Here is a 14,943-nt window from a genome sequence, read left to right as displayed (position 1 = left end):
AAGGTAACCATAGCAACAGTAAAGGCTTATTTCATGATGCAAATAACCTATGATTAATGCATGCATTATATGATATAATATATGTGATTATATTATTATATGCTACGTGATTATATGACATTATATGCTATGATATTATATGATATGCTATGATATTATAGTACATGCTGTGTTATTATGATATGCTATGTTATTCTATTCTATCATATGTTATGTTATGTTATTATATCATATGCTATGATATTATATGTATCTTTGTTACCATATACAGTACCAATTCCATTTCATTAACTTTTTCTTTTTTATGTTTTTTATCAATATTTGCTCATAATTTTACTTTTTTTTCTAATTTTAAAGAATGCACCAATACACCAAAGTACATTTGTTGTATGTCAATACATTCTGATGAACGAGTGAAAGTATACGTTTAACGCACTCTGCATATCCCCTTGTACAGAAAAGAATGGACTCAGTCTAAGAAATACTATGGAGTTTTCTGGTGGTTTTGTATGTCTATATATATTATGTCTTTATTTCACATTGCTATCTCTTATATGTGTGTTGTGGGGCTTGATCCCTGCAGACAAACTCACACAAACAAACACAAGTCCCAGGCAGTTACATAAGGTTTCCCTTGTCAAAAGATTTGGTAAACAAATCTATCACACTAGTGACTGATTTGGTTAGTCAGCCCAGACTGGCAGACGTTACACAATGAGCTCTGGGCTCTCTAATCTACAGCACTTTTCATTATTTACCACCACTGTGGAACTGAGCAGTCCAAAATTAGGCATCCCTAACGTTGTAATGTATCAATTTGAAGTGACAGCATAAAATAATAAAGGTCTTGTTGTTTGTGTGTGAGAGAGAGAGAGGTAGAAATGAGTGCATGTGCTGATATGTTGGTCTCAGGCATTTTAAGAAGAAATACGGTATACTGTCTTCCAGACGCACATGTGTGTCTTTGTTTGCATTGGCTTTCATGTATGTGAGTAAATGTATGGATGAAGACACATGCAGATTTCTGTGCATGGATGTCATAGAAACCAGCTATTTGACATAACCGACAGAGGATAAAATACAGCAGATGCAAGACACACACTCGACTATCTCTGTCCTTGGGAAAATAGTCATTTAAACCTTTATACTGGTGGTTTACCTTCAGCACGTTAGCTTCAAAGTGTATGAATTATAAAGTTTGAATCAACTTGATACTTCAGTGGCCGACAATTCACCCCTGCTGCGGTGTTGTTTTTGACTTTTTTCTACCTTTTTAAAATGATTGACTTGTGGTGTGTCATTTCAGGGGCAGCTTCGTGAATAATGAATGTAAATAAACAATATAATGACATTAGGTGTTATAGCCTTCTAAGTCATTCATACTGCACTAAGAAGGTTCCCATGTATTTCCTCTCCGTTAACGAAGCCAGAGAACCACAGCTCTATGTCTAATCCTATATCATATTGTGGTGCTATTACATGTCCTATCTTGAGCATATCCTTTATGTCTGTTCCTCAACAATGGGTACGTGGGGTATACTTTTTCAAACTGCATACTCGGTGGCTGGATCTATTCTATTGTGTAACGGGCCCTCTGGCAGGCAGCACCTCTAGAGGCTGTATTGTTTCTTTAATATATTCACCTTACAATGAAGCATTTCCTACAAAAGCTCTGGCTCTAAATCTTGCCATGCCACATCACATTATCCATGGAGATTGAAACCCGAGTTCCTCCTGCTTTGGATAAATTCCGTATCATTGCCTTCTCTTTTACCTCAGCTCTCTAGCCTGGATCGGTATTAGCAGAGTCACAACTTTCCTTACTTTGGAGGGAGAAGAGGAACTTATATGGTTTATTTTCTCTTGGTGTTGGACAATATGTTGCTTCATGATGTGGGAATGCCACACAAATGCCACTTCAACATACAGTATATCCCATGCCCTTATGCTTCTTTGCGTCACTTTCTTTGATTTGTTCCTAGTTTAAAAGCATTTGGGGGATTTTTTAAAAACAAAGGAACATAGCCTCTTACAATCTTTGACATTTGGAATTGTGTCCTATTTGCAATCAAAGTGCTGTATTAATGTGTACGTAGTTGCTGTGAAGTGTATATATTTCTGTCAGGCTGCAGCAGTCTATGGCTGCAGCAGGAAGGTAAACAGGCATAGCAACAGTAACTAAGTCATTTGTTTTGTACATCAAATGTTCAGAACAAAAAAAGCATCTAAGTTGCTGATTGTGCATGCCTTGCCTGTTGTGACTCGACAGATATGTTAGGTTTAGTTATGTTTTTATTCTAGTTTTGTGTTTTGATCTTGTCACTTCCTGTTTTTATTTTGAAAGTAATCTTTCCTCTCATTCCAGATCCCACATTTCCTGCCTTTGTGTGTTTCCCGCCCGTGAGATTGCTTGGCCCTGCCCTGATTGTTTTCACCTGTACCCATCCCCCTCACCTATATATAGCCCTGGTGTTTCTTTGTTCCTTTGTCAGTTCGTTATGTTTCATGACGTGAGCACTTGGGCCTTTGTGACTCCTGATACCTACCTTGAGATTTAGACCTTTTGCTAAGTGAGTTTTTGTGTTGCTGTACAACTTCGTTTTGGCTATTTAACTACTTTAGTAGTTTTGTTAGTAAAGAACATTCTATTTTAGGACAACTGTCTTCGAGGCCTGCTTTTGGGTCCTGCGTCCTCTCGGTCCATAACAGTGCCTCAGGATCACCTTTGAAAATGACTAAGTTTGTGGAGCCCTTCTTCACTTCACTTACAACCAATTATACTTTAAATGTTCGAAGCCACTGACATGTAAAACATCTTCCTAGCCCCATATTTCATTCAGTTACCATAATAATTGCTGTGGTATTCATCCAAAATGTCGAACACAGTGCCTCATGGCCAAGAAATTAAATTTGCTGGAAATAAATGCTAAAACAAACCAAAATGCGTATTTTATTTTATTCCATGTACACAAGTTTGATTACAATTTCACAGTGTGAACGCAGAGGTTTGAAAAGGGCAACTTTCAGTGAGCTATGCTCCCATGCCCTTTGCTTACCACATATAGAACTGGAGGTTGTTAAACGGCCATTAGCTACATTCGCTAAATCTCGTGCTCTGTGCACAAACATGTTCTCTGTATTTCTAACAGCGCAGAGGAGTGAACACGCACAGTTTGCCTATGGTCTTTCACACAAGAAAAAAACAAACATTAGGTCACCTGCAGTTTAGATATAAACCCATTTTACCCGTTCTTCAACTCTCCCTCCGGTAAACCAATTATCACAAATGCTGCTTTAGCAACAAACAACATAATGTCTTCACTGCATGTGCAAGAGGGTTCACCTGTATTTAAGATAAGACGTACTTTATTAATCCAAATTTGGGATTGTTTTTGTACATAATAACAAATTAAAAGAGTAGAAATAAACAATTCTGAAATATAAACATCTCAAAATAGAAATATAAATAAATGTGTGTGTATAACTTGCATGTCATTATGCATGCAAGTTATAATTTTCCACTTGATGTTCTCTTCCAATATCAGAGTAGCACATGATAACAAAGGCCTTACGTAGCTGTGTACGTAACAGGATGTATGATTATCTAGAAGAGCATCAGGACTGTTTTAGGTATATGATAGCTACAGTGATTAACATGATGATTCAGCCTCTATGGAGATAGACATATGACTGTCATGTTTATAGTTTACGCAGGCCTTAGCTAATGTGAACTAAGCATAGAATACTGGTTTGAACTGGTATTCTCCATCTTGTGACTGTGTAACTCCCTCTCTTGTATATAAGCAGGTCAAGGACACTGGTCAGGGAACTATTTGTCCCATGCAGCTCTGTATGTGATGACTACGTCCTTTCTTGCAAGGATAATAAATACATGTATCCTGATATTGAAGATCAAGCTGGTGACGAGTGATATTTTTTCTAACAGTTTCCCATCTAAAACAATTCTAATTAAATATTTTTGGATGTTTGTGTGTTAAAGTGTGTGTGTTTCCCAGGGGAACTCCACTGGCCCTAGTGCAATAGTGTGCTATTCGCTGTGGTTACCATTTGTTACAATCTGTCAAAGCCCTCGGTTGTGTTGGTTTACGTCTGCATCAAACCACATCCACTTTGTGGCAAGATAAAATGCACCTTATCTGAATCGACGGCAATTCAAAACCACTTAAGGTCCTTACACACCAAGCCGATTTTCGGCATCAATAGATGTCTGGCCGTCGATGAGCGTTGTGTCGCCCTACTCAGATTGGTGTGTCCCGCCCCGTCGTGTCTTTTCGGCCGTGCCGACACCTTCCGCCGTTGGTTCAACATGTTGAATCGGTAGGCTGTCGGTAAATGGCCATCGGCTAAAGAAATCACTCTGATTGGCTGTTCAGCTTAGCGAATCAGTGCATGAGAAGCACAACGGAAGTGAGGGACCCAAACAAACGATTAAGAAGGCAAATCTGAGATTTCATTTAAAGGCCCTGACACACCAAGCAGTCACCAGAGGACTCGCCGACGCCGGCTGTTGCGTCGCCGTGTTCTCCTGCGTCTTGGCCATGTGTCGCACGGGAACACACCGCAAAGACTTCAGTGCGTGAGTGGCAATAACTCTCCTTATCAGCAGGCGGCGGTAGTGTGTATTCGTCATTCAAAAGAGGCAACAACCGGAAGACAGAGAAGGCAAGGCAAGTTTATTTATATAGCACCTTTCAACACAAGGCAATTCAAAGTGCTTTACAAAAAACGAAAGACATTAAGAAAATGGCATTTAAAAAGAAAAGATAATAAAATAAACATTAAAAGAAAAAATACATGGATAAAAGTTACAGTGCAGTTTAAGATGTGAATAGTTCAATTAAAAGCAGCGGCAAAAAGAAGTCTTTAGTCTGGATTTAAAAGTAGTAAGAGTTGCAGCGGACATGCAGGTTTCTGGGAGTTTGTTCCAGATGTTTGGAGCATAATAACTGAATGCTGCTTCTCCATGTTTAGTTCTGACTCTGGGGACAGAAAGCTGACCAGTCCCTGAAGACCTGAGAGATCTGGATGGTTCATAATTTAGCAGGAGGTCAGAAATGTATTTTGGGCCTAAACCATTCAAAGCTTTATAAACCAGCAGCAGTATTTTGAAATATATTCTTTGACACACAGGAAGCCAGTGTAAAGACAGAACAGGAGTGAAGTGATCCACTTTCTTAGTGTTAGTGAGGACTTGAGCAGCAGCGTTCTGAATTAGCTGCAGCTTTCTAATAGATTTTTTAGTGAGACCTGTGAAGACACCATTGCAGTAGTCCAGTCGACTGAAGACAAAAGCATGGATAAGTTTTTCCAAATCCTGCTGTGACATCAGTCTTTTAATCCTAGATATATTCTTTAGGTGATAGTAGGCTGATTTAGTAACTGTTTTAATGTGACTGTTGAAACTCAGGTCAGAGTCCATGACTACACCTAGATTTCTGGCTTTATCTGTTGTTTTGAACATTGTAGACTGAAGCTCAGCGCTAACTTTTATACGTTCTGCCTTGGCTCCAAAAACCATTACCTCAGTTTTATCTTTGTTTAATTGGAGAAAGTTCTGACACATCCAATCATTGATTTGTTCAATGCACTTACTCAGTGTTTGAATTGGAGCATAGTCTCCTGGTGAAATTGTTACGTACATTTGTCATCCGCATAGCTATGGTAACTTATTTTGTTGTTTTTCATTATCTGAGCCAGTGGTAGCATGTAGATGTTAAAGAGAAGAGGCCCCAATATGGAGCCTTGAGGTACCCCACATGTCATATTTGTCAACTCAGATGTGTATTTACCTATAGAAACAACATTTTTGTCTGTCCTTTAAGTAGGATTCAAACCAATTTAGAACTGTTTTCGAAAGTCCCACCCAGTTTTCTAGTCGGTCGAGTAATATGTTGTGGTCAACAGTGTCAAACGCAGCACTGAGATCTAATAATACTAACACTGAAGTTCTGCCACTGTCTGTGTTTAAGTGGATGTCATTGAAGACCTTTACAAGAGCAGTCTCAGTGCTGTGGTTTGGACGAAAGCCTGACTGGAACACATCGAAACAACTATTTAAATGGAAGAAATTACTCAACTGTTGAAAAACAACTTTTTCAATGATTTTACCTAGAAATGGCAGGTTTGATATGGGCCTGTAATTGTTCATTACTGAAGCATCTAGATTATTCTTTTTTAAGAGCGGTTTAATGACTGCAGTTTTCAGGGCCTGTGGAAAAATACCTGAGTGAAGAAGAACAGACCGTGATATAAACAAACAACAAATAGCGTGTGCGTTCCATTTTCACTCTCGTCCATCAAAAACATGTTTCGTGCTGCACTGGAGCTAGATTTGGGTTCTGCCCGCTCTGTATTAATGGCAAGTGGATTTTCCTGGCATATTGACAGGTTATCATCATGTAGGCGTTGATGAAAGCTCATTCTAATGTTGTGTTATGTGTGTATGAAGGTACAAAATAAAGTGTTGCATTGCCTATCCTGCTATTTGTGTTTATTCTTTTAATCACACAGCGATAAGAAACAATAACAATGTGCCTACATAACTGTCAGTTGCAGCCCTAGCATTATTATTGGTTATAGTAACAGCTACAACATTAAAATACTTCTAGGCAGATTGAGGAGGATATTGGGAGAATGAACAGAGGGGCAGAAACATCCATCTGAATAATAATAACTTTATTTGTATCGCACCTTTCATACAGGGGATTGCAGTTCAATGTGCTTTACATCAGTAAGAAATAAGATATAAAATCAGTGTAAAACAAGCAGCAAGAGCAAAGCATAAAGTGGGATAAAATAATGCACATATATTATATATATATATATATAGTAGTCACAACAGGCCAGAATCCCAATTCTTCCTCAGCTCTTTCTCTGAAGCACACAAATAAACGATGTAAGCATTGTGGCTAGTTAGCATGTGCAATTCATATATATATATGCAGTGCCAAACTGCACAGCTAGCAACAGCTAGCAACAAGATAACAACAAAACACAAGGTTGAAATAACAAATTACATTTCACATTAACGTCACTGTAATAAGTCACAAGCAATAAAAAGCCAACAGTATCTGCTAAAGAGCTCAATTGATGAAAAAGATAATCTTACCCGAGAAACCAATTTGCGTTTCAATCTCTCGCCAGAGTCCGGTTTTCACTACTCGGTTTGAGTACCTTTTCTCTGTGATGTCGTACAGAGCTGGCCTCTCCTGGATCAAGGTGATGAGCAGGTCTTCGTTTCCGACATTCCAGATCGCCATGATGAGATGAAAATGAATAGCAGTGTGTGTGTGCCTTCTTAAATCGTTTCTTTACGTCCCTCACTTCCGTTTCGCTTCTCATGCACTGATTCGCTAGCTGAACAGCCAATCAGAGTGATTGCTTGTTCCGACTGCCTGACCCGATGCATGGCCGATTCAACATGTTGAATCGGCCATGCATCGGGTCAGGCAGTCCAAATAAGGCGTGTCACGGCCGACGGTGCGGGACACACCAAATTGAGTTTGGGCGACAGGACACGCTTCGTCTTCCGACTAACGAAAACGGCTGAAATCGGCCTGGTGTGTCAGGGCCTTAACTCCAGCTCTCGACACAGGTTCGGGAAAGCCCCATGAGCTTCTCGCTGTAGAGTGAAAATGGAACGCACACGCTATTTGTTGTTTGTTTATATCACGCAGTCTGTTCTTCTTCTCTCGGTGTATCATGCAGTCTGTCTTCTGGTTGTTGCCTCTTTTGAAGGACGAATACACACTACCGCCACCTGCTGGTAAGGAGAGTTATTGCCACTCACGCATGCGCAGTTCGTACGTGGCCGTCGGCTGAAGTCTTTGCGGTGTGTTCCAGTGCGAATGTTGGCCAAGACGCAGGAGACGTGAGGCGACACAACAGTCGGGTCCGTCGGGACGTGTTCTTTGGTGTCAGATTGGTGTGTAAGAGCTTTTAGACACACTCACTAAAGACTGACTGTGCTGTATTGCTCATGTGTATGCTGTATTTAAAGGGATGTGTAACTGTATGTGGAGACCTTCACATTGCCTCATCCCACAGTGAATGCATCAGGATCAATATGGTTTTATAACTATGTTGAACCTGCACCTGGCTGTATTCTGCTAAGCGGTAGCCTACACGTACACTGAAGCGGAAGCATTAGCAGGCTCGCAGCGTATGTCCTTGACAATAAAGGTTCTCGGCTGAGGGATGGGTTGATTATGCAATATTCCTCTCTAAGGGGCACTTCTGGTTCCACTTCTTTAGCTTAAACAGCAGCAGCCCACTAGTCTGCAACTCCGCTGTCTGCCCTGAATGATCAGAGATGAGCAAGGGACTTAGACATTCTCACATCTGTCTTTTCAAAGCATCTGAGAGCATACAAAAAGAGGAATGATGAGTAACTTAATGCCAAGCTGAAAAGCATTGTTTCCTCTCCTCTGGCTGGGATTGAAACAAATGTATTCCTCATCACACCCAATGTATCATATCATTTGACCTGTTGAAAAAACTTGGAATAGATTTGAGGCGTGTGGCGCAGTGGATGGAGCGTTGGTGTTCGGATCAAGGGAGCACAGGTTCAAACCCCACTGCAGTCAGCATGTCATTGTGTCCCTGGGAAAGACACTTCACCCCAAATTGCTCCTGTGGGGATTGCCCACAGTAATGAGTATGTAAGTCGCTTTGGAGAAAAGCGTCTAACAAATAACATCTAATGTAATTTGAACTTCATTGGACTTTGACTTTAGGAACTCACCATAAGTATGATTTTAATTAGCAGATTAGATATACTTACAAGTCAGTTGTTAAAACCCAACCCTGTCTCCTAAAAATTACGTTCCCACAGAACTAAACTGCATTCTGAATTACGTTTAGCTAGAAAAGTATTTACTCCCACGTTACGTTCGTTATGAACGTATCTCAAATACTTTTATTTTCTACATATCTTCTAGAAACATATTTTCTCCCACGTTACGTTCCTTATGAACGTATCTTAAATACGTTTATTTTCTACATATCTTTGCCATTTATTGTCTTGTTTGTAATGATGATAATAGTCATTTATAAATATCATTTTAGAGCACACCTTTGAAATCGAGAATCGGGCTCGATATATGGTTAAATTAAAATCAGTAGGCGAGGCTGTAATTTCACCAGCTGTTACTCTCATGAGCGAGGCGGAAAATAATAGTTTTAACATGAGAAAAAGCTGCTGTGTCGTTTATTGCACCTCAAATATTAAAACAAATCCAGAGTTACGTGTTTCTGTACTTCCTCTAAGAAGAAAGGACAGTAACAGAAGATCTCTGTGGCTTCAGGCTTGATCGCTGTTCAAATGACAGCGTTGGTTTCCCCAAAAGTGGGCGGGGCTGTAAAGTGAAGTAGATTTTACTCTCATCTATTATTCAAAACTAGAGATCTCCCGATCCGATCACGTGATCGGGGATCGGAGCCGATCACGTGATTTTTAAAAGATCGGGGATCGGGAGAAAAAAATCGGGGATCGGGATTATTTATTTATTTTTTTTATAATTTTTTTTTTTTAATTTAATGTTACAAAACAAAAATGACCATGTTCACGTCTTAAAGTCATCCTGAGGACTTAGTTTTGGTTTAAAATTACACAACATCATGTATGTGTTGCTTTCTTTGGGCTTGTTTTCAGACCTGGTTGCATATTTCTCTGAAATCTGGCAACAGAGTGGGCGCAGTGTCTAATAGCAGCAGTAAGCTAACGAGAGGCTACGTTCAGCTGGTGACTCGGGAGTCGGGACAGAGAAAATGTCAGGAGTTTGGAAGTATTATAAAATTGAAAGCGAAGGCAGTGTAACAGCCAGATGCAATGTTTGAAAGGCGAAGGTTCCGCGTGGTGGAAAGAACAGAGCTACGTTCAACACGACCAATCTAACACGCTTCCTGAGAAACAAACACCAACAACACGACGAGTACACAGCGGCCACTCAGGTAACGGCACTGAAACAACCGACACTTTCAGAGACTTTTAAAAGGAAAGAGAAACTGCCCCACAACAGTAAAAAGGCCAACACAATAACAGCCAAGATAGCTGAATTCATCGCGTTGGATGACCAGCCGTTATTTGTTACCTTTTTTTTCTCTTAATGCATTGCATAAAGATCGGATCGGGAAAAATCGGTATCGGCAGATTGTCAAAATCAAATGATCGGAATCGGATCGGGAGCAAAAAAAGGTGATCGGGACATCCCTATTCAAAACCATTCTATTTATTCTAACGTAAATTACATGCCAGTGTTATATCTTTTTATTTATTTGTTTTTATTTTAAATCGTATAATGTCTGACTTTTTTTGTCGTCTTTGAGGAAAATAAATGGGGTTTCGAGCCTCAAAATACTGAAATCTGTATTTTTTAAAATCTCTTCCTTCTATTTTGTTATTCTTTTCTAAATAACACACTGTTATTTACTCAACAATAACACACAATTATCCTTGTTTTATTTATTCGTTTAGTTCTATAATCTTGGGCTTTTTAGCACGCTTTTTAGCATGCTTTTTAGCCGTAAATAAAGTCACCAGAAACAGACGGGACATTTCGAGATTTAGGATGGCCGAAGACACTACACTACCCATAATCCCCAGCTATTGTTTGGGACTACAGTCCCGTTGACAAACCCCGTGATGTTGCGCCAAGGTTACGCCGAGCGTCAAGCTCTTTGAAATGGAACGAAACCACGGCAGACTATTCAAAACTGGACTCGAACGCCCCACCAGAACTACACATGCTGGCTATTGTGTTTCGCAACATGTTCTCTATGGCACGTCTCTACTGGGAATTATAGTTTTAAAAGACGTTTTTCCCAAATGTAGAAGTTGACAGTATTAAACTGTGTACAGCCCTGGAGGTTTAGGCGATAGGAAACACATTGGTGTGTACACATTTAAAACATGTAATTACTAAATGGGTGAAAATCGCTTGCATCCATAATGGGCAGCATTAATATATACCCACACGACAGCTCATTGTTACTTTGTTATTCTACTCCACTACAATTCAGAGGTTAACCTGGTATTTTTACTTCACTACATTTAGTTTAGTTACTTTGCAGATTCTGATTAATGATGTGGAATATAAACAACCCTTAAAGCAGACTTTAGTTACACCTGAGTAAAATTCAGGGAAGGTGATTGTCAAGTGCCAACAATCAGGAGAGATATTTGATAGTTGGTGCTTGAGAAGACTAAACATTTATCTGCAGATCTTTATAAAGTATATTCATTACTCGTTATTCTCTACTAATAGTTCATTAAAAACTGTATAATGGCTATTTTGCACATCCCTTTCAAGATTTCAAGATTTTCCAAGGTGTATTGATCTTATACACAACTTGGGTCGCCTCAACAGCGCATTACAAGACATCTATCAATATGTGTGTACCGCCACCATTAAACTGTCATATTCTGCACATTTCTTATTCTATCTACATACATAAGAGTATAATTAATGTGTATAATGTCAGTTAAAATAAGTGCTTCAACATAGTTAACATTGCAGGAAAGCAATATTTTAGACGTTAAGTACTTTGTCAGGCTTAATATTCATGTGTAGATAGATACCCCCAAAGCTTTTTTCTTGTTTAAAAGAAGACCTTAACCTAAAGTATTCTTTAATGTGTTAATAAAGGTTAATTCGTTTTTCTGTTTTGCACCATTAATATCTGTGTACATCCGGAACTAAACTGTTTTATTGTAGAGATCACTTTTTATATTCTATATAATATTTCTATCATTGACCTTATACTTTCCCCCTATGAAAGTATGTACTCTTAATATTGTTTTAATCAAATAACATTATTCAACAAAAATAGTTCAATAACATGCTTTAACCACTAGTCGGTGCACACAAGGTACACACAACATACTAATAATAACTGTGTATTATTAGTGTAGGACACTTATGTATGTATAACATCTGAAGATGTGTAGTTTTATTCATGTTTTTACATTATTTTACATGATATTGCTATACTATTCTCTTGTTTTACTTCTACACATTAATATCTGATTTGTAAAACTTCACAGACAGAAAGGCATATCCGTCATTTAATGGTAAGCTATTGAAATTGTGATTCCATAGATGTGTCTCCCATCACCCAAAACCCCTGACAATTCTCTCAACTCAGTATTTACATTCTGATATTCAAAGAAAATCAGTAATATCTTTAAAAACTACAAGTCCTTTTCTATCAGCTGTGCACCGTTATGGTGTAAATATAACCTATCTACCGATTGGATCAAATATAAAAGTCAGCCGAATTAGTGTTGATACTGCAAGGAGACGTTTTTTGGCAAAATAAATTGAAGATGTTGTTTAATTGTTGATATATTTATGATCCATGTCTAGTATTCAGTTTTGGCAGCAGTTCTCCTGTTTGTCCAGAAGTCTTCTCATCAGGGCTGTATAAATAAAGAACTACGGCAGATGTGTAATATTTAATGCAGCCGAACCGTGTATTACAATGCCGTTATGTGATGACTCCCAAAGAGAAAAGCAAGAACACTCTGAATTAGGTATTATTTAATTTTTCGTTGTCGGATATCATATCTTATTAACACAATATACCAGCGTGCATTCAATCAATCAATCAATCAATGTTTATTTATATAGCCCAATATCACAAATGTTACATTTGTCTCAGTGGTCTTCACAGTGTGTACAGAATATCAGTATGACAATACGACACCCTCTGTCCTTAGACCCTCACATCGTACAAGGAAAAACTTCCAAAGAAAACCCAGTTTAAAGGGAAAAATGGGAGAAACCTCAGGGAGAGCAACAGAGGAGGGATCCCTCTCCCAGGACGGACAGACGTGCAATAGATGCCGTGTGTAAATTGAAAAGATAATACATTTGCAACATAGGTAGTCCAAATGTTTGGAAATGCATGTGTGTATAATAGGAAGATGAATCCACGAGGATATCCATCCAGGACCTATGATCCAGGACCACAGCCACGACTCGCGATCCAGGGCTCGCGATCCAGGACACAGGACCGCAGGATCATCCATGACTCCGGATCCCAGCGTATATAGACACCAAAAAGAAAGACATTTGGGGAAGCTGGGTTAATCGGAACATGAGTGTACACGGGTATAGACAGAGAGAAGGAAGAAGTAAGATGTCCCCTGACAAACTAAGCCTATATCAGCAAAACTAGGGGCTGAATCTAATCAGCCCTAACTATAAGCTTTATCAAAAAGGAAGGTCTTAAGCGCACTCTTAAAAACGGATAGGGTGTCTGCCGCCCGAACACAAACTGGAAGCTGATTCCACAAATGTGGAGCTTGATAAGAAAAGGCTCTGGCTCCCATTGTACTTTTAAAGATTCTAGGAACAACCAACAACCCTGCATTCTTGGAACGCAATGCCCTAGTAGGACAGTAGGGTATAATGAGTTCTTTAAGGTAAGATGGCGCCTGCCCATTAAGGGCTTTGTAGGCGAGAAGAAGAATTTTAAATTCTATCCTGTGTTCTATAGGGAGCCAGTGTAAGGCAGCCAGAACAGGAGTAATGTGGTCCCTTTTCCTAACTCTGGTTAGTACACGAGCCGCAGCATTTTGAATCAGCTGAAGCGACTTGATTGACTTCTTGGTACTCCCTGATAATAAAGAGTTACAATAATCCAGCCTAGAAGTAACAAATGCATGGACTAGTTTCTCTGCATCGTTTTGAGGCAAGATATGCCTGATTTTTGCAATGTTACGTAGATGGAAGTAGGCGGTCCTTGAAATTGATTTTATGTGGGCGTTAAAGGATAAATCCTGATCAAATATAACACCAAGATTCCTTACAGTCTCACTGGAGGCCAAATTAATGCCATCCATAGTTAGTATGTCTTTAGATAATTTGTTTCGTAGATTCTTCGGGCCAAGTACAATAACTTCAGTTTTGGTCGTGTTTAACATCAAAAAGTTTAAGGTCATCCACGTTTTTAAGTCCTTAAGGCAGTCTTGAATTTTATTTAGATGATTAATTTCATCAGGCTTGATTGATAAATATAGTTGAGTATCATCCGCATAACAATGAAAGTTTACAGAATGATTCCTTATAATATTGCCTAACGGAAGCATATATAATGTGAACAAAATAGGTCCGAGCACTGAGCCCTGTGGCACTCCATGGCTAACTTTGGTTTGCGTGGAAGATTCATCGTTAACACGTACAAACTGAGAGCGTTCAGATAGATAGGACCTAAACCAGCCTAAAGCAGTTCCCTGTATGCCAACTAAGTGCTCTAGTCTTTGCAATAGGATATCATGGTCGATAGTATCAAATGCAGCACTAAGATCGAGCAAAACAAGAATAGAGACAAGTCCCTTGTCTGAGGCTATTAGAATATCATTTGTGACTTTAACCAGAGCTGTCTCTGTGCTATGATGTGTTCTAAAGCCAGACTGAAAATCTTCAAATAAATCATTGTTTTTTAATTAATCACACAACTGTTTTGCGACCGCTTTCTCAAGAATTTTTGAGAGGAACGGAAGATTAGAAATAGGTCTATAGTTGGCTAAAACCTCTGGATCGAGGTTGCGGCTAAAACATCCAATCAACGAGCTTCAAGCTGAGGATCTTGGGTAATCAGTTTAGTGGGTTTGTGGTGTGTATTGCTCGAAATGTCCCGTCTGTTTCCGGTGACTTTATTTACGGCTAAAAAGCCCAAGATTATAGAATTAAATTAATAAATAAAAACAAGGATAATTGTGTGTTATTGTTGAGTAAATAACAGTGTGTTATTTAGAAAAGAATAACAAATTAGAAGGAAAAGATTTAAAAAAATACAGATTTCAGTATTCTGAGGCTCTGAGCCATTTATTTTCCTCAGAGACGGGAAAAAAAGTCAGACATTATACGATTTAAAATAAAAACAAATAAATAAAAAGATAAAACACTGGCATGTAAT

This window comes from Pseudochaenichthys georgianus, chromosome 11 (assembly GCF_902827115.2).
Source record: "Pseudochaenichthys georgianus chromosome 11, fPseGeo1.2, whole genome shotgun sequence".
Lineage (NCBI taxonomy): Eukaryota > Metazoa > Chordata > Actinopteri > Perciformes > Channichthyidae > Pseudochaenichthys > Pseudochaenichthys georgianus.
This window is presented reverse-complemented; position numbering follows the sequence as displayed.